Here is a 25,254-nt window from a genome sequence, read left to right as displayed (position 1 = left end):
AATATTGAAGGTGCACATAGGGTCATTCAGAATAACTTCACACACACGCTTCTGTGCATTTCCAAGTCTAATTCTGTCACTAAATCCATACCGGTGACCCAGCGCCTAAATACTAGGCCTCAAATTTAAATCCCTCTAAATCTCTCGTTACCCACCGCTGTACTGTTGTTGCTGGGCAAGATATTTAGTGTCCGTCAAAGCACATTTTTTGTTCTGGGTTGAAGTACAATTCCCAATTTAGCAATTTCATAATTTAGTGGTTTCTGCTATATCAGAGCTATTTGAAATCTATCCCTAAAAGGGTATATAATATTGAAGGTGCACATAGGGTCATTCAGAATAACTTCACACACACGCTTCTGTGCATTTCCAAGTCTAATTCTGTCACTAAATCCATACCGGTGACCCAGCGCCTAAATACTAGGCCTCAAATTTATATCCCGCTAAATCTCTCGTTACCGCTGTACTGTTGTTGCTGGGCAAGATATTTAGTGTCCGTCAAAGCACATTTTTTGTTCTGGGTTGAAGTACAATTCCCAATTTAGCAATTTCATAATTTAGTGGTTCCTGCTATATCAGAGCTATTTGAAATCTATCCCAAAAAGGGTATATAATATTGAAGGTGCACATTGGGTCATTCAGAATAACTTCACACACACCCGCTACTGTGTATTTCCAAGTCTAATTCTGTCACTAAACCCATACCTGTCACCCAGCGCCTAAATACTAGGCCTCAAATTTAAATCCCTCTAAATCTCTCGTTACCGCTGTACTGTTGTTGCTGGGCAAGATATTTAGTGTCCGTCAAAGCACATTTTTTGTTCTGGGTTGAAGTACAATTCCCAATTTAGCAATTTCATAATTTAGTGGTTTCTGCTATATCAGAGCTATTTGAAATCTATCCCTAAAAGGGTATATAATATTGAAGGTGCACATTGGGTCATTCAGAATAACTTCACACACACGCTTCTGTGCATTTCCAAGTCTAATTCTGTCACTAAACCCATACCTGTCACCCAGCGCCTAAATACTAGGCCTCAAATTTAAATCCCTCTAAATCTCTCGTTACCGCTGTACTGTTGTTGCTGGGCAAGATATTTAGTGTCCGTCAAAGCACATTTTTTGTTCTGGGTTGAAGTACAATTCCCAATTTAGCAATTTCATAATTTAGTGGTTTCTGCTATATCAGAGCTATTTGAAATCTATCCCTAAAAGGGTATATAATATTGAAGGTGCACATTGGGTCATTCAGAATAACTTCACACACACGCTTCTGTGCATTTCCAAGTCTAATTCTGTCACTAAATCCATACCGGTGACCCAGCGCCTAAATACTAGGCCTCAAATTTAAATCCCTCTAAATCTCTCGTTACCCACCGCTGTACTGTTGTTGCTGGGCAAGATATTTAGTGTCCGTCAAAGCACATTTTTTGTTCTGGGTTGAAGTACAATTCCCAATTTAGCAATTTCATAATTTAGTGGTTTCTGCTATATCAGAGCTATTTGAAATCTATCCCTAAAAGGGTATATAATATTGAAGGTGCACATTGGGTCATTCAGAATAACTTCACACACACGCTTCTGTGCATTTCCAAGTCTAATTCTGTCACTAAACCCATACCTGTCACCCAGCGCCTAAATACTAGGCCTCAAATTTAAATCCCTCTAAATCTCTCGTTACCGCTGTACTGTTGTTGCTGGGCAAGATATTTAGTGTCCGTCAAAGCACATTTTTTGTTCTGGGTTGAAGTACAATTCCCAATTTAGCAATTTCATAATTTAGTGGTTTCTGCTATATCAGAGCTATTTGAAATCTATCCCTAAAAGGGTATATAATATTGAAGGTGCACATAGGGTCATTCAGAATAACTTCACACACACGCTTCTGTGCATTTCCAAGTCTAATTCTGTCACTAAATCCATACCGGTGACCCAGCGCCTAAATACTAGGCCTCAAATTTAAATCCCTCTAAATCTCTCGTTACCGCTGTCCTGTTGTAGCTGGGAAAGTTATTTAGTGCCCGTCAAAGCACATTTTTTGTTCTGGGTTGAAGTACAATTCCCAATTTAGCAATTTCATAATTTAGTGGTTTCTGCTATATCAGAGCTATTTGAAATCTATCCCTAAAAGGGTATATAATATTGAAGGTGCACATAGGGTCATTCAGAATAACTTCACACACACGCTTCTGTGCATTTCCAAGTCTAATTCTGTCACTAAATCCATACCGGTGACCCAGCGCCTAAATACTAGGCCTCAAATTTAAATCCCTCTAAATCTCTCGTTACCGCTGTCCTGTTGTAGCTGGGAAAGTTATTTAGTGCCCGTCAAAGCACATTTTTTGTTCTGGGTTGAAGTACAATTCCCAATTTAGCAATTTCATAATTTAGTGGTTCCTGCTATATCAGAGCTATTTGAAATCTATCCCAAAAAGGGTATATAATATTCAAGGTGCACATTGGGTCATTCAGAATAACTTCACACACACGCTTCTGTGCATTTCCAAGTCTAATTCTGTCACTAAATCCATACCGGTCACCCAGCGCCTAAATACTAGGCCTCAAATTTATATCCCGCTGAATTTGAATACAATACATTGGGCCAAATAATATATTTGTTGTTGTGGTGAACCATAACAATGAGAAAAACATCTAGTAAGGGACGCGGACGTGGACATGGTCGTGGTGGTGTTAGTGGACCCTCTGGTGCTGGGAGAGGACGTGGCCGTTCTGCCACATCCACACGTCCTAGTGTACCAACTACCTCAGGTCCCAGTAGCCGCCAGAATTTACAGCGATATATGGTGGGGCCCAATGCCGTTCTAAGGATGGTAAGGCCTGAGCAGGTACAGGCATTAGTCAATTGGGTGGCCGACAGTGGATCCAGCACGTTCACATTATCTCCCACCCAGTCTTCTGCAGAAAGCGCACAGATGGCGCCTGAAAACCAACCCCATCAGTCTGTCACATCACCCCCATGCATACCAGGGAAACTGTCTCAGCCTCAAGTTATGCAGCAGTCTCTTATGCTGTTTGAAGACTCCGCTGGCAGGGTTTCCCAAGGGCATCCACCTAGCCCTTCCCCAGCGGTGAAAGACATAGAATGCACTGACGCACAACCACTTATGTTTCCTGATGATGAGGACATGGGAATACCACCTCAGCATGTCTCTGATGATGACGAAACACAGGTGCCAACTGCTGCGTCTTTCTGCAGTGTGCAGACTGAACAGGAGGTCAGGGATCAAGACTGGGTGGAAGACGATGCAGGGGACGATGAGGTCCTAGACCCCACATGGAATGAAGGTCGTGCCACTGACTTTCACAGTTCGGAGGAAGAGGCAGTGGTGAGACCGAGCCAACAGCGTAGCAAAAGAGGGAGCAGTGGGCAAAAGCAGAACACCCGCCGCCAAGAGACTCCGCCTGCTACTGACCGCCGCCATCTGGGACCGAGCACCCCAAAGGCAGCTTCAAGGAGTTCCCTGGCATGGCACTTCTTCAAACAATGTGCTGACGACAAGACCCGAGTGGTTTGCACGCTGTGCCATCAGAGCCTGAAGCGAGGCATTAACGTTCTGAACCTGAGCACAACCTGCATGACCAGGCACCTGCATGCAAAGCATGAACTGCAGTGGAGTAAACACCTTAAAACCAAGGAAGTCACTCAGGCTCCCCCTGCTACCTCTTCTGCTGCTGCCGCCTCGGCCTATTCTGCTGCTGCCGCCTCGGCCTCTTCCTCCGCCTCTGGAGGAACGTTGGCACCTGCCGCCCAGCAAACAGGGGATGTACCACCAACACCACCACCACCACCTCCGTCACCAAGCGTCTCAACCATGTCACACGCCAGCGTTCAGCTCTCCATCTCACAAACATTTGATAGAAAGCGTAAATTCCCACCTAGCCACCCTCGATCCCTGGCCCTGAATGCCAGCATTTCTAAACTACTGGCCTATGAAATGCTGTCATTTAGGCTGGTGGACACAGACAGCTTCAAACAGCTCATGTCGCTTGCTGTCCCACAGTATGTTGTTCCCAGCCGGCACTACTTCTCCAAGAGAGCCGTGCCTTCCCTGCACAACCAAGTATCCGATAAAATCAAGTGTGCACTGCGCAACGCCATCTGTAGCAAGGTCCACCTAACCACAGATACGTGGACCAGTAAGCACGGCCAGGGACGCTATATCTCCCTAACTGCACACTGGGTAAATGTAGTGGCAGCTGGGCCCCAGGCGGAGAGCTGTTTGGCGCACGTCCTGCCGCCGCCAAGGATCGCAGGGCAACATTCTTTGCCTCCTGTTGCCACCTCCTCCTTCTCGGCTTCCTCCTCCTCTTCTTCCACCTGCTCATCCAGTCAGCCACACACCTTCACCACCAACTTCAGCACAGCCCGGGGTAAACGTCAGCAGGCCATTCTGAAACTCATATGTTTGGGGGACAGGCCCCACACCGCACAGGAGTTGTGGCGGGGTATTGAACAACAGACCGACGAGTGGTTGCTGCCGGTGAGCCTCAAGCCCGGCCTGGTGGTGTGTGATAATGGGCGAAATCTCGTTGCAGCTCTGGGACTAGCCAATTTGACGCACATCCCTTGCTTGGCGCATGTGCTGAATTTGGTGGTGCAGAAGTTCATTCACAACTACCCCGACATGTCAGAGCTGCTGCATAAAGTGCGGGCCGTCTGTTCGCGCTTCCGGCGTTCACATCCTGCCGCTGCTCGCCTGTCTGCGCTACAGCGTAACTTCGGCCTTCCCGCTCACCGCCTCATATGCGACGTGCCCACCAGGTGGAACTCCACCTTGCACATGCTGGACAGACTGTGCGAGCAGCAGCAGGCCATAGTGGAGTTTCAGCTGCAGCACGCACGGGTCAGTCGCACTACAGAACAGCACCACTTCACCACCAATGACTGGGCCTCCATGCGAGACCTGTGTGCCCTGTTGCGCTGTTTCGAGTACTCCACCAACATGGCCAGTGGCGATGACACCGTTATCAGCGTTACAATACCACTTCTATGTCTCCTTGAGAAAACACTTAGGGCGATGATGGAACAGGAGGTGGCCCAGGAGGAGGAGGAGGAGGATGAGGAAGAGGGGTCATTTTTAGCACTTTCAGGCCAGTCTCTTCGAAGTGACTCAGAGGGAGGTTTTTTGCAACAGCAGAGGCCAGGTACAAATGTGGCCAGCCAGGGCCCACTACTGGAGGACGAGGAGGACGAGGATGAGGAGGAGGTGGAGGAGGATGAGGATGAAGCATGGTCACAGCGGGGTGGCACCCAACGCAGCTCGGGTCCATCACTGGTGCGTGGCTGGGGGGAAAGGCAGGACGATGACGATACGCCTCCCACAGAGGACAGCTTGTCCTTACCCCTGGGCAGCCTGGCACACATGAGCGACTACATGCTGCAGTGCCTGCGCAACGACAGCAGAGTTGCCCACATTTTAACCTGTGCGGACTACTGGGTTGCCACCCTGCTGGATCCACGCTACAAAGACAATGTGCCCACCTTACTTCCTGCACTGGAGCGTGATAGGAAGATGCGCGAGTACAAGCGCACGTTGGTAGACGCGCTACTGAGAGCATTCCCAAATGTCACAGGGGAACAAGTGGAAGCCCAAGGCCAAGGCAGAGGAGGAGCAAGAGGTCGCCAAGGCAGCTGTGTCACGGCCAGCTCCTCTGAGGGCAGGGTTAGCATGGCAGAGATGTGGAAAACTTTTGTCAACACGCCACAGCTAACTGCACCACCACCTGATACGCAACGTGTTAGCAGGAGGCAACATTTCACTAACATGGTGGAACAGTACGTGTGCACACCCCTCCACGTACTGACTGATGGTTCGGCCCCATTCAACTTCTGGGTCTCTAAATTGTCCACGTGGCCAGAGCTAGCCTTTTATGCCTTGGAGGTGCTGGCCTGCCCGGCAGCCAGCGTTTTGTCTGAACGTGTATTCAGCACGGCAGGGGGCGTCATTACAGACAAACGCAGCCGCCTGTCTACAGCCAATGTGGACAAGCTGACGTTCATAAAAATGAACCAGGCATGGATCCCACAGGACCTGTCCGTCCCTTGTCCAGATTAGACATTAACTACCTCCCCATAACCATATATTATTGGACTCCAGGGCACTTCCTCATTCAATCCTATTTTTATTTTCATTTTACCATTATATTGCGATGCTACCCAAAGTTGAATGAACCTCTCCTCTGCCTGTGTGCTAGGCCTAAATATATGCCAATGGACTGTTGCAGTGGTGGCTGACATGAAGCCTGATTCTCTGCTATGACATGCAGACTAATTCTCTGCTGACATGAAGCCAGATTGTCTGTTACGGGACCTCTCTCCTCTGCCTGGGTGCTGGGCCTAAATTTATGACAATGGACTGTTGCAGTGGTGGCTGACGTGAAGCCTGATTCTCTGCTATGACATGCAGACTGATTCTCTGCTGTCATGAAGCCAGATTGTCTGTTACGGGACCTTTCTCCTCTACCTGGGTTCTGGGCCTAAATTTATGAAAATTGACTCTTACAGTGGTGGGTGACGTGAAGCCTGATTCTCTGCTATGATATGAAGACTGATTCTCTGCTGACATGAAGCCAGATTGTCTGTTACGGGACCTTTCTCCTCTGCCTGGGTTCTGGGCCTAAATTTATGAAAATTGACTCTTACAGTGGTGGGTGACGTGAAGCCTGATTCTCTGCTATGATATGAAGACTGATTCTCTGCTGACATGAAGCCAGATTGTCTGTTACGGGACCTTTCTCCTCTGCCTGGGTTCTGGGCCTAAATTTATGAAAATTGACTCTTACAGTGGTGGGTGACGTGAAGCCTGATTCTCTGCTATGATATGAAGACTGATTCTCTGCTGACATGAAGCCAGATTGTCTGTTACGGGACCTTTCTCCTCTGCCTGGGTTCTGGGCCTAAATTTATGAAAATTGACTCTTACAGTGGTGGGTGACGTGAAGCCTGATTCTCTGCTATGATATGAAGACTGATTCTCTGCTGACATGAAGCCAGATTGTCTGTTACGGGACCTTTCTCCTCTGCCTGGGTTCTGGGCCTAAATTTATGAAAATTGACTCTTACAGTGGTGGGTGACGTGAAGCCTGATTCTCTGCTATGATATGAAGACTGATTCTCTGCTGACATGAAGCCAGATTGTCTGTTACGGGACCTTTCTCCTCTGCCTGGGTTCTGGGCCTAAATTTATGAAAATTGACTCTTACAGTGGTGGGTGACGTGAAGCCTGATTCTCTGCTATGATATGAAGACTGATTCTCTGCTGACATGAAGCCAGATTGTCTGTTACGGGACCTTTCTCCTCTGCCTGGGTTCTGGGCCTAAATTTATGAAAATTGACTCTTACAGTGGTGGGTGACGTGAAGCCTGATTCTCTGCTATGATATGAAGACTGATTCTCTGCTGACATGAAGCCAGATTCTCTGTTACGGGACCTCTCTCCTCTGCCTGGGTGCTGGGCCTAAATTTATGACAATGGACTGTTGCAGTGGTGGCTGACGTGAAGCCTGATTCTCTGCTATGACATGCAGACTGATTCTCTGCTGACATGAAGCCAGATTCTCTGTTACGGGACCTCTCTCCTCTGCCTGTGTGTGTGCTGGGCCTAAATATATGCCAATGGACTGTTGCAGTGGTGGCTGACGTGAAGCCTCATTCTCTGCTATGACATGCAGACTAATTCTCTGCTGACATGAAGACAGATTCTCTGTTACGGGACCTCTCTCCTCTGCCTGGGTGCCGGGGCCTAAATATCTGAGAATGGACTGTTCCAGTGGTGGGTGACGGGAAGCCAGATTCTCTGCTATGGAACCTCTCTCCAATTGATTTTGGTTAATTTTTATTTATTTAATTTTTATTTTAATTCATTTCCCTATCCACATTTGTTTGCAGGGGATTTACCTACATGTTGCTGCCTTTTGCAGCCCTCTAGCTCTTTCCTGGGCTGTTTTACAGCCTTTTTAGTGCCGAAAAGTTCGGGTCCCCATTGACTTCAATGGGGTTCGGGTTCGGGACGAAGTTCGGATCGGGTTCGGATCCCGAACCCGAACATTTCCGGGATGTTCGGCCGAACTTCCCGAACCCGAACATCCAGGTGTTCGCTCAACTCTAGTCATAACTTTAAAACGCTTTGACTTATCCAGGCCATTCTGACACTGGTAAAATCGAGTAAAAAAAATAAATCATTTTTATTTATAAAAAATACCAAATTTGACAAAAATTTTGAAAAATTTGCAAATTTCCAAGTTTCAATTTCTCAACTTCTATAATACATATTTATACCTACAAAAATAGTTATTACTTTACATTTCCCATATGTCTTCTTCATGTTAGGATCATTTTGGGAATGACATTTTATTTTTGGGGGATGTTACAAGGCTTAGAAGTTTAGAATTAAATCTTTTATCCAAGGCTCCTGCTCAATTATTTGAGCAGGCACCTTGTTCCGATCACCTATACGCCCTGTGTCCTAAAGAGGTTAAGTGATATGACCATTGAAGACAGTAGTACCAATAAGGTGCAAAGTGATGGTGCCAAGTTTGCGGAAATGCATAATATATATGTGATGTCATGTGAAAACTGTGGTAATGATGATATGCCTTTTCAGTTGCAGGTTGTGATCAGGGGAGAAGCGCCCCCTGGGGAAAAAATTATAAAGGATGCAGAAGTGTTTATAGATGTTGAGAGAATGCATCTGGGGGAGGTCAATGTGGAAAATGTGGCAGGACTAAAGTATGTACTGAACGTGCCAGAGGAGAGTGTGCAGTCTCTCCAGTGTTCTGTGTCTAATAAGGAAATGACCAAGGTGGGGATTAACTAATCGGTGCCCCTAGAGGTTAGGATTAGTAATGAGCGTCAGGGGCTATATTTGAATTTGCGATATTTCACAAATAGTTTGTAGAATATTTATCATATATTCGTGAATTTCGCGAATTCGAGATTATTTTATTGAATGTGATAAATCGGCAATGCAAAAATCGCTTAATGCGAATTTGTAACGCGAAATATAGGCGTGGGTCACTTTGGCTACATTTTTCAAGCTGGTATAAGTTTCCTGAGACTGGAGAAAATGGTTGGCACGGCAGAACATTAGAATAGCTTTATATGCAGATAGAGGCAAGTGCTCAAATATATTCGCAATTGCGCTAATCGGCAGTGATTTGAATATTTTTTCGCACTATGTGCAACTTCACATTTTAGCAACAAGCAAGAAGCAGAGAGTAATCATGTGTTCAGATGGAAAAAAATGCAGAATATTCGATATAACAAATATATACTGTAGTACTATATTCTAAATATTTGCGAATTCTCGAAGTGGCGATATTTGCGATAATTTGCTATTCGAATATTCGTGCTCAACACTAGTCAGGATTAATAATGACACGAGGGGTAAATGTGACGTACAGTGCCTTGCAAATGTATTCACCCCCATTGACTTTTTTAGTATTTTTTTTTATGGATCAGAACACAATAGTCTAAGTTAGTAAAGTCAAATGAGAAAAATATATAAATAAAACTATTGTTTAGAAATAGAAAACAGAAACTTGGCATGTGTGTATGTATTCACCCCCTTTGTTAGGGAGCCCATAAAAAGCTCTGGTGCAACCAATTGCCTTCAGAAGTCACATGATTGGTCATTACGTATACACACCTTTTTTTAAAAGGTCCCAGAGGCTGCAACACCTAAGCAAGAGGCATCACTAACCAAACACTGACATGAAGACCAATGAACTCTCCAAACAAGTAAGGGACAATGTTGTTGAGAAGTACAAGTCAGGGTTAGGTTATAAAAAAAATCCAAATCTTTGATCATTCCCAGGAGCACCATCAAATCTATCATAACTAAATGGAAAGAACATGGCAAAACAGCAAACCTGCCAAGAGACGGCTGCCCACTAAAACTCACGGACCGGGCAAGGAGCGCATTAATCAGAGAGGCAGCACAGAGACCTAAGGTAACCCTGAGAGCTGCACAGTTCCACAGCAGAGACTAGAGTATCTGTACATAGGACGAAAATAAGCTGAACGCTCCATAGAGTTGGGCTTTATGGCAGAGTGGCCAGAAGAAAGCCATTACTTTCAACTAAAAGCAAAAAGGCACATTGTGAGTTTGCGAAAAGGCATGTGGGAGACTCCCAAAATGTATGGAGGAAGGTGCTCTGGTCTGATGAGACTAAAATTGAACTTTTTGGCCATCAAAGAAAACACTATGTCTGGCGCAAACCCAAACACCATCCCCACAGTGAAACATGGTGATGGCAGCATCATGCTGTGTGGATGTTTTTCAGCAGACAGGACTGGGAAACTGGTCAGAGTTGAGGGAAAGATGGATGGTGCTAAATACAGGGATATTCTTGAGCAAAACCTTTACCACTCTGTGTGTGATTTGAGGCTAGGACGGAGGTTCACCTTCCAGCAGGAATATGACCCCAAACACACTGCTAAAGCAACACTTGACTGGTTTAAGTGGAAACATGTAATTGGGTTTGAATGGCCTAGTCAAAGCCCAGATCTAAATCCAATAGAAAATCTGTGGTCAGACATAAAGATTGCTGTTCACAATCGCAAACCATCCAACTTGAAGGAGGTGGAGCAGTTTTGCAATGAGGAATGGGCAGAAATCCCAGTGGCAAGTCTCTATATACAAACTGAAAAAAATGGCGTGGTATTAAACAGGCAGGAAGTGTTCATACCCACATGCAGTTGTGCATATATATAGGGGAGCAAATCCTGCACTTGTGGCCCGTTGCTAATGGCGATCACCAGCAAAAATGCATACAATATGAACTGCTGCTCACTATCAAGCAGCTCCCTAAGAATAAAGCCCCTGGCCCAGATGGCTTTCCTGCTCTTTACTATCGTACCTTTAGTGGAATTCTAGCCCCCCACCTGCTGAAAATTTGTAATATGTCCCTAAAAGGCCACCCTTTGACCCCTGAAATGTCCAAAGCGCACATAACTATTATTCCCAAAGAAGGGAAAGATCCCTCCGTTTGCGCTAATTACCGCCCCATATCTCTCCTAAATTTGGACCTAAAGTTACTTGCGAAAATGTTAGCTAACCGCCTATCCCCTCTACTTCCCCTGCTGGTACACAGAGATCAGACTGGCTTTGTTACTGGAAGAGAGGGTAAAGATAACTCAGCTAGACTGCTAAATGCTCTGTTTTCTGCTAAAAAACACTCCACCCCTCTAGTCTTTCTCAGCACTGATGCTGAGAAAGCATTTGACCGGGTCAAATGGGATTATATGACACTCACCATGGGAAAGTTTGGCTTACCTCCAGAGTTCGTGGACGCTATCCACTCAATGTACAATAGAGCCTCAGCAGCGGTAATAGTTAACAGCTCCCTCTCTCTTCCTTTCTCTATTCAGAATGGAACGAGACAGGGATGTCCCCTCTCTCCCTTCTTGTTTGTTCTGGTCATGGAGCCCCTCCTACAACTTATCCGTCAGGAAAGGAAGATAGAGGGTGTTAAATTAGGGGGTCAAGACCATAAAGTTGCCGCATTTGCGGATGACCTTATGATCACTACAACAAACCCGGAGATATGTCTGCCTATCATCTATAAGATGTTGGAGACCTTCAGCCCGATCTCAAACTTTAAGATTAACCTAAAGAAGTCCAACGTTTTGGCTGTGGGCATGAAACCTTCAGTTAAATTAAAGCTAGCTAGAACTTCCCCCTTTAATTGGGACACGCCTTACATTACATACATTGGCATCAAAATATCCGATGATTCAGATAAGCTTTTCTCCCTTAACTATACTCCTCTCCTTAAATCAATACAGGACCAACTAGCCACGTTACACTCTCCCTTTCTATCCTGGTTTGGTCGTAAGAATATGGTGATGTCCCTGGTCCTCCCCAGACTTAATTACCTTCAACAAGTCCTCCCTATCCCTATCCCGACAAAATTTTATGATGCCCTCTCTAGGGCAATTATACTGTTTATTTGGAATAAAAAGAGGCCTAGGATTTCGTTACCAGCTCTCCAGAAACATAGATCAGAGGGTGGTATAGGCCTCCCAAACCCGCTTATGTATAATAGGGCTATTCTCTTGACGAGAGTCCTAGATTGGTTCAGGCAACCTCCTCACAAGTCTTGGGTAGGCATGGAAGTTTCCCAATCCGGTTACTCCTTTAGAGGTCTTTTAGTCGACACCACTAGCTTTCCTTTTAAGGATATAATTGCTAGCCCTTCAACTAAAGCGACTCTAGAAGCATGGAAATGGTTTCAGGCTTCCAATATGGGTATCCCCACCCCCTCGCCGTTGGTTCAGATAAGGGACGTTCTTGACCTAGCCTCCAAGGCATTGAAGCAACATATTCCAACAGCTCTCCGCCTTTCAACTACTCCCATCATATCTCTATATACAGAGTCTGGAGTTCTGTTGGAGCTAGATGCCTTTTGTGCGGCCTTGAATGTCCCTTATGCCAACCCTCTCATTATTTCCTTCTTAAAGAATCATATCACTAGACTTATTCCATTTCATTCTCTTCTAAGACCTATCACATGGTTAGAACATATGATCCAGACTCAATCCCCCCCTGTCAAACCTATATCACAAATATATAAAAGGCTTAACTCACCTGTCATGCCACCAAAACCGGCCTTCATAAGCCTTTGGGAGAAGGACCTTGATTGTAGTTTTTCCTCGAGGGAATTGACTCGCATGTACATGACCCCTCACTCCTCATCCCGTTGCGTAAGGATACAGGAGAACGGGTATAAAGTATTAACCAGGTGGTATAAGACCCCGGATATAACTTGCAGGTATAAAGAAGGGAACTCGGATATCTACTGGCGATGTGGCCAAGCAAGAGGTACCTTCTACCATATTTGGTGGCTATGTCCGAATATCTATAAGTGGTGGGTTACAATTTTCGATAAATGCAATCTGATTTGTGGCTCAAAAGTTCCACTGTCCCCCCTACTTGCCCTCTTAGGTAGCCCTGAAGGTGTCAAACCAATCAAAGTTCCCTTCCTCTTCTACCAGCTAATTGTGGCTGCACGTCTGTTGGTTCCGCTGCAATGGTTGTCTCCAGACACCCCATCGGAGACTTCTTGGGTTAACAAAGTAGATGCCATATACCGCTTTGAGGAGATAGCATCATGGGAAAACAGATCCCATGCTAGATTTAAGACAAAGTGGGCGCAATGGGAAAGGTTTAGGAAGTTCTAAATCTGTTTATTTGCCATCTTGCCATTGAAACATTGTCCGTATTGTCCTTTTATAACTTCAATCTGCCTACATGTCAGTCACTTCATACATGCTTTCAATGTGTGCGATATCTACCTATAATTTGCTTTTGTGTATGTTCTGTTCGGCCTAGGTCGACAAATATTTTTTGATATGCTTATTGCTATGTATCACATCTTATTTTCTCAATAAAAGTTAAAAAAAAAAATGCATACAATATAATATTAGCAGCAAAGACAGGTGCACTTTGCGGTCTTACTAAACCCTCAAACTGATTTTAAACTTGAGAGATTAGCCAACATGTCCTACGGTGTAGGACATGTCTGAGCCCAAGCACCGCTCCAAGGTTTCTCAAGTAGCTCGGGACCTAACACTCACCTACCTGAGCCGTATGGGCAATACCAGGGGCCAGTGGGTGCTTCCTGCCTGTTTAATACCACGCCATTGTTTCAGTTTGTATATAGAGATGCCTGGAAGTGTATAAACTCTAATCTAAATGTGCCTGCTTTCCATCTACAGGCTACATTTAGGTGCACCTGCGAGGCCTGGGCCATATCAGCCAGTCTTGAGTGGGACTCGCAGACTCCTCCCTCCTCCCATTGCTAGCATCGTTACATGCTGGAGGTAACTGGTGAGTTGTCTGTGAGTTGGACCTCACGCTCCTGTAATTCGCCCACTGGTCCCTGGTATTGCCCATACGGCTCAGGTAGGTGAGTGTTAGGTCCCAAGCTACTTGAGAAACCTTGGAGCGGTGCTCGGGCTCAGACATGTCCTACACAGTAGGACATGTTGGCTAATCTCTCAATTTTAAAATCAGTTTGAGGGTTTAGTAAGACTGCAGAGTGCACCTGTCTTTGCTATTATTATATTGTTATGTTGATTATGACATCCACATAATTGCTACCTTGTGTAGGATGTCTATTGTGGTACTTGTGGTTCACTGCAGGCCTCCTCCACTGTATGCATTTTTGCTGGGGATCACCATTAGCAACGGGCCACAAGTGCAGGATTTGCTCCCCTATATATATGCACAACTGCATGTGGGTTTGAGCACTTCCAGCCTTTTTAATACCACGCCATTTTTTCAGATTGTATGTAGAGATGCCTGGAGGTGTATAAACTCCAATCTAAATGTGCCTGCTTTCCATCTACAGGCTACATTTAGGTGCACCTGCGAGGCCTGGGCCATATCAGTGGTGCTCGGGCTCAGACATGTCCTCCACAGTAGGATATGTTGGTTAATCTCTCAATTTTATTTCACAAATTTTTTATTAGAAAATCATAGCATAGCATACATCATCTTCCACAATGTCATATTACCGTACAGTACAGTATAATTTGCTCATCACATTACAAGTATGCAGGATAGAAGACATTGGATGTAAAGTTTTCATTTATATTAAAGAAAAAAACAAAAAAAAAACAAGGCCGTGAAAGAACGACCAACAAACAAACAATAATAAACACTGCACCACATTTAAAATCAAGCAGTAAAATTGAGGTATGTATCTTCTACACTTGTAGATCTGTCAAAGATGGATAGTGTTTGGATATATAAGACGCCCATTTTCGCCACCTGGCGCTGACACATGATAATCGGCAAAGCTGTTTTGCAATCAGTAGTTCCATGCCATAATTATAGTGGACTTTAGCAATGATTTCTGGTATGGTTGGGATGTCCCTACTCTTCCACCTTTTAGCTATTGCAACTCTCATTGCTATTAGTATATGAAAAGCAATAGTGAGGTCTGCTAAATCTAAACATTCCAGCTCAAAGGAGAGCAATGCTAGTTCCGGGGACATGGGGAGCGCCTTCCCTATTACAGCACCTATAAGTAACAATATTGTGGACCAGAAACGGTGGACAGCAGGGCAGGTCCACCAGATATGCATTAAGTTGCCAACTGCTGATAGGCATCGCCAGCAAACATTTGAGGTGGTTGGATATATATTGGATAGGCGATAAGGGGTATAATACCACCTATAAAGGAGTTTTCTTGAGGCCTCCAGGTGGTCAACACACTTTGAGGTTCTAGAGCTCAGGGAGAAAACAAAGGACCAACGTGCTGGCACAAAAGATTTATTTAAATCTGTCTCCCATTTAGTCTGGAATGGGAATTTTGATATAGCAACTGAGAGCTGCAACCCCCTATAGGCCTCAGAAATACCCTTTCGTATTTTGGGGTTCTGGAAATATGCAGCATACATAGAGGAGTATGTAGAGTGTGTAATGTTCTTGGATGCTAGGAGGTGGCGTAATTGAAGGTACTTATAAAAATCAGACCACTGGACTTGATTAATCTCTCAATTTTAAAATCAGTTTGAGAGTTTAGCAAGACCGCAGAGTGCACCTGTCTTTGCTATTATTAAGATGTGGCAAGCTCATAGAGAGTTATCCAAAGCGACTTGGAGCTGTGATTGCCACAAAAGGTAGCTCTACAAAGTATTGACTTTAGGGGGGTAAATAGTTATAAACATTGATTTTTTTTTTTGTCATATTTGTTGTTAATAAATAAATAAAAATCATCTTCAAAGTTGTGGGCATGTTCTGTAAATTAAATGATGCAAATCCTCAAACAATCCATGTTAATTCCAGGTTGTGAGGCACCAAAATACAAAAAAGTCAAGGGGGTGAATACTTTTGCAAGGCACTGTATGTGCTGTGACCGATAGCAACTCAGAGAATGAAGCTACCATGTCAAGGTCCTGCAAAGGTGGTTACTAGTAGCGACCAGGCAACAGTTATACCTGACAAGACGAGAGTTAAGGGGGGAGACGTCAGCCTAATGTCTGAAACCCATGCCAAGCGAGTGATAGGTGACCTGACATATCAGTATAGCTGCAATCAAGAGGATGATTTCTCTCTATAAACGGTCCCTAAATACAATAGAGAAGAGACTAGCTGTCTTCACAGAGCAACTTAAGAAAGCTTCAGAGGGGTCAAATGAGGAGACCCAGAAAGAGATGAGTGAACTGAATGGTCTACTGCCTGATGTCCAGGAGAAGAGTAAAGACTCCAGAAAAACACAAAGAACTACAGTAGACATCAACAAAGGGCTCGAAGAGTCCCTGAGTGGAACTCCCACAGAGTTGCCAGAAGAAACTGTGGGTACTCCTGTGTCTGCTAATGTTCAAAAGAAGGAGAATAAGACTTTCTCTCTGGCAGGGGCCCTTGCGGAAGCGCCTAAGGAGCAAAGTAAAGGTGAAGGACTAGAAAAACACCTTAGAGCAGAATTGGAAGATATTATAATCTCAAAGGATGACATCGTGAATGACGACCACAAGTTAGAAATGTACAAACCAGGACCCGTTAAGAATAGATCTGGAAACCGTGAGGTTGCTGTGCCAGCCAAAACAGAAAAAATGGAAGAGGTTTCTGCTGACCAAGTTGATGAGGCTGATAGGGCTGCGAAAACCAAAAGAGTCATGGTAGAGTGTACCCCAGGCCTGAAAGATGTCCCCTCCAACTACAAGCACTTCCAAGTAGCCAGCAGCTTGCTTGGGAAGAAATACGAGGAGGTGGACGACCAGTATGCAGTTCCTGTCTACTACGATGGGCTAGCTCTCCTGAATCCTGCTCGAAAGGAGAACAATATCCTGGGTGAGCCTATGGAGAAAATACCAGAAGACTATGAGTCTGGTGCCTCCTACCCCAGTGCCTTCTACCACGGTGAGAAAGAGGAGGAGGAGATAAGACAGCAAGTATATGCTGTTGTGCCCAAAAAGAATGAGAAGGCCAAAGAAAAGAATGGAAACAAAACAAAAAGGGCCAATTAAGCTAAGAACGGTGTGTCGGAGGACATGAAGCCCCCAAGTGCTGCAGAGACCAAATATTTGTGATTATTAATGCAGATATGTTTTATGTACCTGAAAAGAGAAAATATGTGACACCTTTGGATAATAAATAGGAAGACATACAGTACAGACCATAGTTTGGACACACCTTCTCATTCAAAGAGTTTTCTTTATTTTCATGACTATGAAAATTGTAGATTCACACTGAAGGCATCAAAACTATAAATTAACACATGTTGAATTATATACATAGCAAAAAAGTGTGAAACAACTGAAAATATGTCATATTCTAGGTTCTTCAAAGTAGCCACCTTTTTTTGCTTTGATTACTGCTTTGCACACTCTTGGCATTCTCTTGATGAGCTTCAAGATGTAGTCACCTGAAATGGTTTTCACTTCACAGGTGTGCCCTGTCAGGTTTAATAAGTGGGATTTCTTGCCTTATAAATGGGGTTTGAACCATCAGTTGCGTTGTGGAGCAGTCAGGTGGATACACAGCTGATAGTCCTACTGAATAGACTTTTAGAATTTGTATTATGGCAAGAAAAAAGCAGCTAAGTAAAGAAAAACGAGTAGCCATCATTACTTTAAGAAATGAAGGTCAGTCAGTCTGAAAAATTGGGAAAACTTTGAAAGTGTCCCCAAGTGCAGTCACAAAAACCATCAAGCGCTACACTGAAACTGGCTCACATGCGGACCGCCCCAGGAAAGAAAGACCAAGAGTCACCTCTGCTGCGGAGGATAAGTTCATCCGAGTCACCAGCCTCAGAAATCGCAGGTTAACAGCAGCTCAGATTAGAGACCAGGTCAATGCCACACAGAGTTCTAGCAGCAGACACATCTCTAGAACAACTGTTAAGAGGAGACTGTGTGAATCAGGCCTTCATGGTAGAATATCTGCTAAGAAACCACTGCTAAGGACAGGCAACAAGCAGAAGAGACTTGTTTGGGCTAAAGAACACAAGGAATGGACATTAGACCAGTGGAAATCTGTGCTTTGGTCTGATGAGTCCAAATTTGAGATCTTTGGTTCCAAACACTGTGTCTTTGTGCGATGCAGAAAAGGTGAACGGATGGACTCTACATGCCTGGTTCCCACCGTGAAGCATGGAGGAGGAGGTGTGATGGTGTGGGGGTGCTTTGCTGGTGACACTGTTGGGGATTTATTCAAAATTGAAGGCATACTGAACCAGCACGGCTACCACAGCATCTTGCAGCGGCATGCTATTCCATCCGGTTTGCGTTTAGTTGGACCATCATTTATTTTTCAACAGGACAATGACCCCAAACACACCTCCAGGCTGTGTAAGGGCTATTTGACCATGAAGGAGAGTGATGGGGTGCTGCGCCAGATGACCTGGCCTCCACAGTCACCGGACCTGAACCCAATCAAGATGGTTTGGGGTGAGCTGGACCGCAGAGTGAAGACAAAATGGCCAACAAGTGCTAAGCATCTCTGGGAACTCCTTCAAGACTGTTGGAAGACCATTTCAGGTGAATACCTCTTGAAGCTCATCAAGAGAATGCCAAGAGTGTGCAAAGCAGTAATCAAAGCAAAAGGTGGCTACTTTGAAGAACCTAGAATATGACATATTTTCAGTTGTTTCACGCTTTTTTGTTATGTATATAATTCCACATGTGTTAATTCATAGTTTTGATGCCTTCAGTGTGAATCTACAATTTTCATAGTCATGAAAATAAAGAAAACTCTTTGAATGAGGTGTGTCCAAACTTTAGGTCTGTACTGTATGTTAGCTACATACTTCAGTGAGCTCCAAGAGTCCCTAGCGCCTGCTGATGTCTCTCCATATCTGCATTAATAACATAACCTGAGCCATAATAATAATAATAATAATAATAATAATTTTAACCCTTAGGATACCGGAGGCTTTTTTAGTTTTTCCGTTTTTATTGTTCTTCCCTATCTTCCTTAAGCCATAACTTTTTTTTTTTTCATTCACATAGATGCACGAGGGATTATTTTTTGTGAAACAAGTTGTATTTTCTAATGCCACCATTTATTATAGCATAAAATATAGCGGGATTTTTTTTTTTAAACGGGGTGGAAAAAATGCAATTCCCCCACCATTTTACAGGTTTTGTTCCCAAGGCGTTTTGTTTGCCGAAAAAAGGACCTATGCTTTTCATTCTCTGGGTCAGTACAATTACAACAAAACCACATATGTATAGTTTTTTTTTCACATCTAAATAGTGTAAAAATAAATTTAAATTTTGGAAATCATTTTTTATATCACCATATGTTGACCCCCATAACTTTTTTATAGTTATATCTACTGAGCTGTGTGGGGGCTCATTTTTGTGGGACAATCTCTAGTTTTTATTGATACCATTTTGGAGTTTGTGTGTGAATTTTTGATCACATTTTATTATATTTTTTTGGGCAAGAGAATCAATGAAAAAATGGCAAATTGGCCATGTTGACCCTTTTTTTCAGTTACGTCATTGGCCGTATTGGAAAAATATTTTAATATTTTAATAGTATGGACATTTTTGGTCATGGTAATACCAATGATGGTTATATTTTTGGTTATTTATGTATTTATTTTATTATACCGGAAAGGGGGATGATTTAAACATTGGCCGTAGAGTTTCCGGCCTTATTACTATTTAGGTGCCGTGATCTCACTTCATAACGGCATCTAAAGGCTTTAATTACCGCAATCAGCATTATTGCTGGTTGCTGTAATTAGTCACGGGACTCGGCTGTTTGAAACAGTGGACTCCCGCTGGCCATGGTGCCTACTGCAAATGCGAGCAGGTGACATATTTGCTCATTACTCCAGCGCTGTATGAGTACAGTGCTGATAGTGAAGGGGTTAATAGAAAATTGTTTAATGTTGTGTTATTTACTTTAATACAATCTGCAGAAAGTAAGAAGGCCAGCACTGACTCCACTGTTACCATAATCCCATTTAAAGAGGAGCTGTTGCCATGAAAAGCAGTGCAATCTGAAGGCAGCATGTTATAGAGCAGAAGGAGCTGAGCAGATTTTTATACAGTTTTATGGAAACTGTTGAGTAAAACTTATATGTTACACATTTAATATCTGCTCTTTCTGACTTCAATCGTACATAAAGTAGCTGTTATCAGTAAATGATAACATTCTTTGTGTATATACAGAGATAGCTGTCATTCACTGATGACTGTACACAAGGGTGTTCTTAACTTCAGAAAAATCTGATATATACTGTACATGGATAAATTACATGTTTTAGTAAATATTTTCCTCAAACATTACAATATCAATTTACTCAGTGTCTACTGCTCTATAACACTGCCTCCAGATTCCACTGCATTTTGTGGTGACTAGAGATAGCCTTGCAGTTCGCCCGGAGGTCGTTTCGAGGTGAACTTTGCTCATTCGAGGTTTGCCGAACGGGTAAACATATGGCGTTGTCTGCCGGCGCCATATTCTTTTACTTTGTGAAGAACTTTGACCCGTGACACATCCATCAGGGGGTACAGGACAGCCAAATGGAAAGTTTCAGCACATGGAAATACCCCCTACCTTATAAATAAACCTGATCTGGCTGCCATTTTACATTCATTCTTTTGCCAGTGTAGGGATAAGTTGCTGTGTGGAGCAGGGACAGACTGTTAGGGACACCAAACGCTAGCTAATAGGGGCACAAAAGTCCTGGTATAGGTGTGCTATCGATAGGTGTGATACACAGAGGGGTGTGATATACTGTACTTATATTATACTTTCTAACATAGAAAGTATATTATAGTGCATTTATATTGTGCAGCAGTGTTTCTGCTGCAATACTGCAGGTATACAGAGGGGCAAACACTCTTGGAACAAATAATTTCAACTGGTGTGATATACCAGTTGCCCCCCCAGAAAATTGATTGAAGCAGAGATGTTATATACCAATAATATACTTTCTATATAGAGCATTTTGGTAGTGCAGCATTTGTTTGCGGTTCTGCTGCATTACCACAGCTGAACAGAGGGACAAACGCTATTGGAACAAATAATTTCAACTGGTGTGATATACCAGTTGCCCCCCCAAAAAACTAATTGAGGCAGGGGTGTGATATACCAATAATATACTTTCTACATATTGCCTTCGGGTAGTGCAGCATTCGTTTGCGGTTCTGCTGCATTACTGCAGCTACACAGACTGAAAAAAGCTATTGGAACAAATCATTTCAACTGGTGTGATATACCAGTTGCCCGAGCTACTTGAGAAACCTTGGCATGGTGCTCGGGCTCAGACATGTCCTCCACAGTAGGATATGTTGGCTAATCTCTCAATTTTATATCAGTATGAGGGTTTAGTAAGACCTCAGAGTCCACCTGACTTTGTATAAGTTATTGTTAGATCAAAGGTACAATCTTATGTTTTACAATGTATTATATGTCTCAGAAACAACCCAAATAATTCAAAGAATGCCCAACACCAGCATCTGAATTACCCAACTTCACCATTCACTCACTTACAGATTGACTTTACTCATATCCCAAAAACAGGAAGAAAGCAGGAGTATGCCCTTGTAATTGTGGATCTGTTCTCTAGATGGCCGGAGGTCTTTCCTACCAACAATGAAACCACACAAATTGTGGTAAAAATTTTGTTACAGGAGATCATCCCTAGATGGGAGTGTCCTGTTCAAATTGACTCAGATAATGGCCCAGCTTTTGCGTCCAGGATATGTAAGGAGCTTTCCAAAGCCCTTAGGATTGACTGGAAGTTCCACCTCCCTTATCACCCGCAGAGTTCAGGGGTAGTAGAAAGAATGAATAGAACATTCTTGCCTATAGCCCTAGCAGAAATTAGGATGCAGCCTAATAAGAAAACTGGTTACTCACCATTTGAGGTCCTAATGGGAAGACCCTTCCCCACCCCTTGGGGTCCAAAGGCCCCTGTGATAGAAAAAGGGGATCTAGAAGTAGTACAGGCAGAATATGTGAGGAAACTTGTAGAAACTTTAGATCAAATTGACTGAGATGTTGCTTGTGTCTCTCCTTTCTCTCCACAGGAACCTACGCATCCTTTCCAACCAGGAGACGTGGTGATAGTCCAGCGCCTGGCAAAAGGACGAAAAAGACTGAGTTCCCATTTGGACCACCCACCCGAGTGGTAGCAGTCACCAGAACAGCAATTCTCACAGAAGAGGCTTCAATCTGGATTCACGCTAGCAGAGTGAAAAGGGTCCCTGAGGCTTCTTCTCCGGTGACAGACAAAGATAAAGAGGGTGAAGCAGGTGTGAAATCCCTGAACCAAGAGGGGAGCTCAGAAGAAGTTTCCCTGAAAAGTGCCTTGCCACAGGCTGAAGATAATGACCCCACAATATTCTGGGAGATTTGTTTGTCTGATGATAATTATTAATCTTTGCGTTTTCTTGCCATTCTGGTTTATTACTATATGTATTTATCACCCAGAGGAGATGAGTTTCTTCTGCAGTGCACCAAATAATCGGCCAGTATATAAAAGAGCTCAGGAGCAAGATTCCTTTGCTCCCATCCCCTTTTATTCTGGACAGAATAGTATAGTCAGGATGGCAAATGCCCTAAATGTTAGTTCATTGTGCCTTAAAGACTTACATCGCCCACCGGATCTTATACAAACATGTGTTATTGCTGTGCCTACACCCGATAAATCCCTCTTTGAAGTCTGCTCGAAGGCTAACAATACACAATCTTTTATTCCCTTGTATGACCTCTGTGGGGAGTGTCAGAAATTAGGAAATAGCAGGGATAATATTAGAATAACTACTATTTTCGTGACTGCAGCAGAAACTTGTTTTACCTTTTCCCAGGATATGACTTTATATTGTGATGGTAACGATATAAAAAGTGGATTACCTAAGAATAGTGTATATGATTATATTGACGACACCTGTAAAAAGAATAGTAGACTTGCTAGTTCCCTGAATAATTCCATGAGCTGTAATAAGACCATTGCGACTCCCAGTTTTATCTATAATATAATGCTCCCTAAAGGATGGTTTTTGTCTTGTGGTAACAGCACCTACAATTGCATTCCTGCTAATGTTATTGGATCCGGCGTTGGTGACGTCAGTCAGTGCCGTGCGCGACACGTGACTGCCCTTGCCGTCGCTTGACTCAGGAGACGGGCGGAAGTATATTCATATGCGGCCGGCATGGATGAGTCATGCGCCCACATAGCCTGTCATCACTCATTCTGCACATGTGACCACAAGCTCCTCCACACATTGGACAGCAAACACCGATAAATACCGGTCTCTTAGCCCCATTTAATTACTCCTCCTGAGGACGCAGCACAGCGAAACGTACGTCGGGGAGATCCAGCGCCTATTTTGACCCTCACCGGTAGGTCCATACTCTGTCTTTGGTTAGCTGTCTTGGACATCAGTTTCACACTCTGAGCAGCTCATGTCATTTTTTCTGGAACGGTGATAGTCCCTGATATATATTTTTTCATGGGTGATTGCATTCAGGAACATTCCTCATTGCACCCCAGTTTAATAGTACTACAGAGCCTACCTTCCCTTTGGCATTCACCATTGATGGTCCCTTCCATATATGAGAATAGTCCTAAATAAGTAATAGGTGCAGTAGTTATTAGTTACATTCACTATAATGGCTTATTATCATTGGTATAATTAAAATGTTATAGAGGTGGAATCATGTTTACATTATGATTGTTTAATAAAGATTATATATTTTTTAAAATCAATGGGACTTGTTGTACTCATTCAGTGAAGTGATTATTAATGTTATTGGAGGTCCCTGTGAGTTATCCAGGCTGACTTTGGCCCTTCCCAGTCAATTCCCAACCAGGAGGGCTTACTGATCAGTTACCAAGACTTTATCAGCAGACTGTGACTCTACTTTACCCCTTCTCAGCCGTACAGAATATATAAGTTTGGGCGCCTCTATATTAGGAGTGCCTGGACTGGCTATATATAATACTCGTACTATAAATTCTATTTGCATGTGACTTAGCTAAATCTCTGAATCATACCTCTATCACCTTATCAGACATGCTTTTAGATATACAAGGTGTAAGAGGAGCAGTTCTAGAAACTAGATTTGCTGTAGATTATCTGTTACTTAAACATAATATAGGATGTCAAGATTTTAAAGGAATGTGTTGCTTTAATTTATCTGATCATTCCAGATCAATCCAGTCCCATATTCAAGCGTTACATGAAATTGCTAATAATATCAGGAAAGATGTTGATTCATCATCTTGGTGGGACTGGTTATTGAGCTGACTGCCAGATTTGAGTTGGTTAAGAACATTATTGATCAGTATTATAATTATAATTGCTTCCTTGATTGTCATATGTTGTTGCATCCAATGTATTCCTTCCCTCATACAGATGTTTTGTGTAATGTGTCCAAAACCCACAGACCCTGGACAATCATATGCTACTTACCTCTCTATGAGAGAAAAAAATAAGTCATATTCATGACTTAAGAGGGGATTGAAGGGTTAAATAGAATTAGCTGTATAATCTGTATGAAGGACAGGAGGTTGGGTGGCATCATATTGAAGGGTGACTATATATATACATTTACCTCCTGTCTGTATAAGGAAAAGTTTCTAGTCAGCATTATTATAACAAGAGCTGCCTGTCTGTATAAGGAACTGCTCCTAGTCAGCATTACTGTAATGAGAGCTGCAGCTATTCTTGTATGAATGCATGAATGTATATAAGGCCCTGTATGACAAGGAATAAATAGAACTGTTACTGACATCATACTGCAATTGTCACTGACAAGTTCTCCAGACGTCTGTCTTCGGGGACAAAGGAGGTGCATTGAGAAGGAAAATACTCTTTCAGGGTTTAGTAAGACCTCAGAGTGCACCTGTCTTTGTATAAGTTATTGTATAAGTTATTTATACAAGTTGCCCCCCCCCAAAAAAACTGATTTAAGCAGGGGTGTTATATACCAATAATATACTTTCTATATAGTGTATTTGGGTAGTGCAGAATTTGTTTGCGTTTTTGCTACGTTACCGCAGCTACACAGGGTGACAAACGTTATTGGAACAAATAATTTCAACTGGTGTGATATACCAGTTGCCCCCCCAAAAAACTGATTGAGGCAGGGGTGTTATATACCAATAATATACTATCTATATATTACATTTGGGTAGTACAGCATTTGTTTGCGGTTCTGCTGCATTACTGCAGGTACACAGAGTGACAAACGCTATTGGAACAAATAATTTCAACTGATGTTATATATACGAGTTGCCCCCCAAAACAACTGA

The sequence above is a fragment of the Bufo gargarizans genome, chromosome 4 (assembly GCF_014858855.1).
Source record: "Bufo gargarizans isolate SCDJY-AF-19 chromosome 4, ASM1485885v1, whole genome shotgun sequence".
NCBI classification, from domain to species: Eukaryota; Metazoa; Chordata; class Amphibia; order Anura; family Bufonidae; genus Bufo; species Bufo gargarizans.
The sequence above is the reverse complement of the archived record's forward strand: the minus strand, read 5'-3'. Positions refer to the sequence as shown.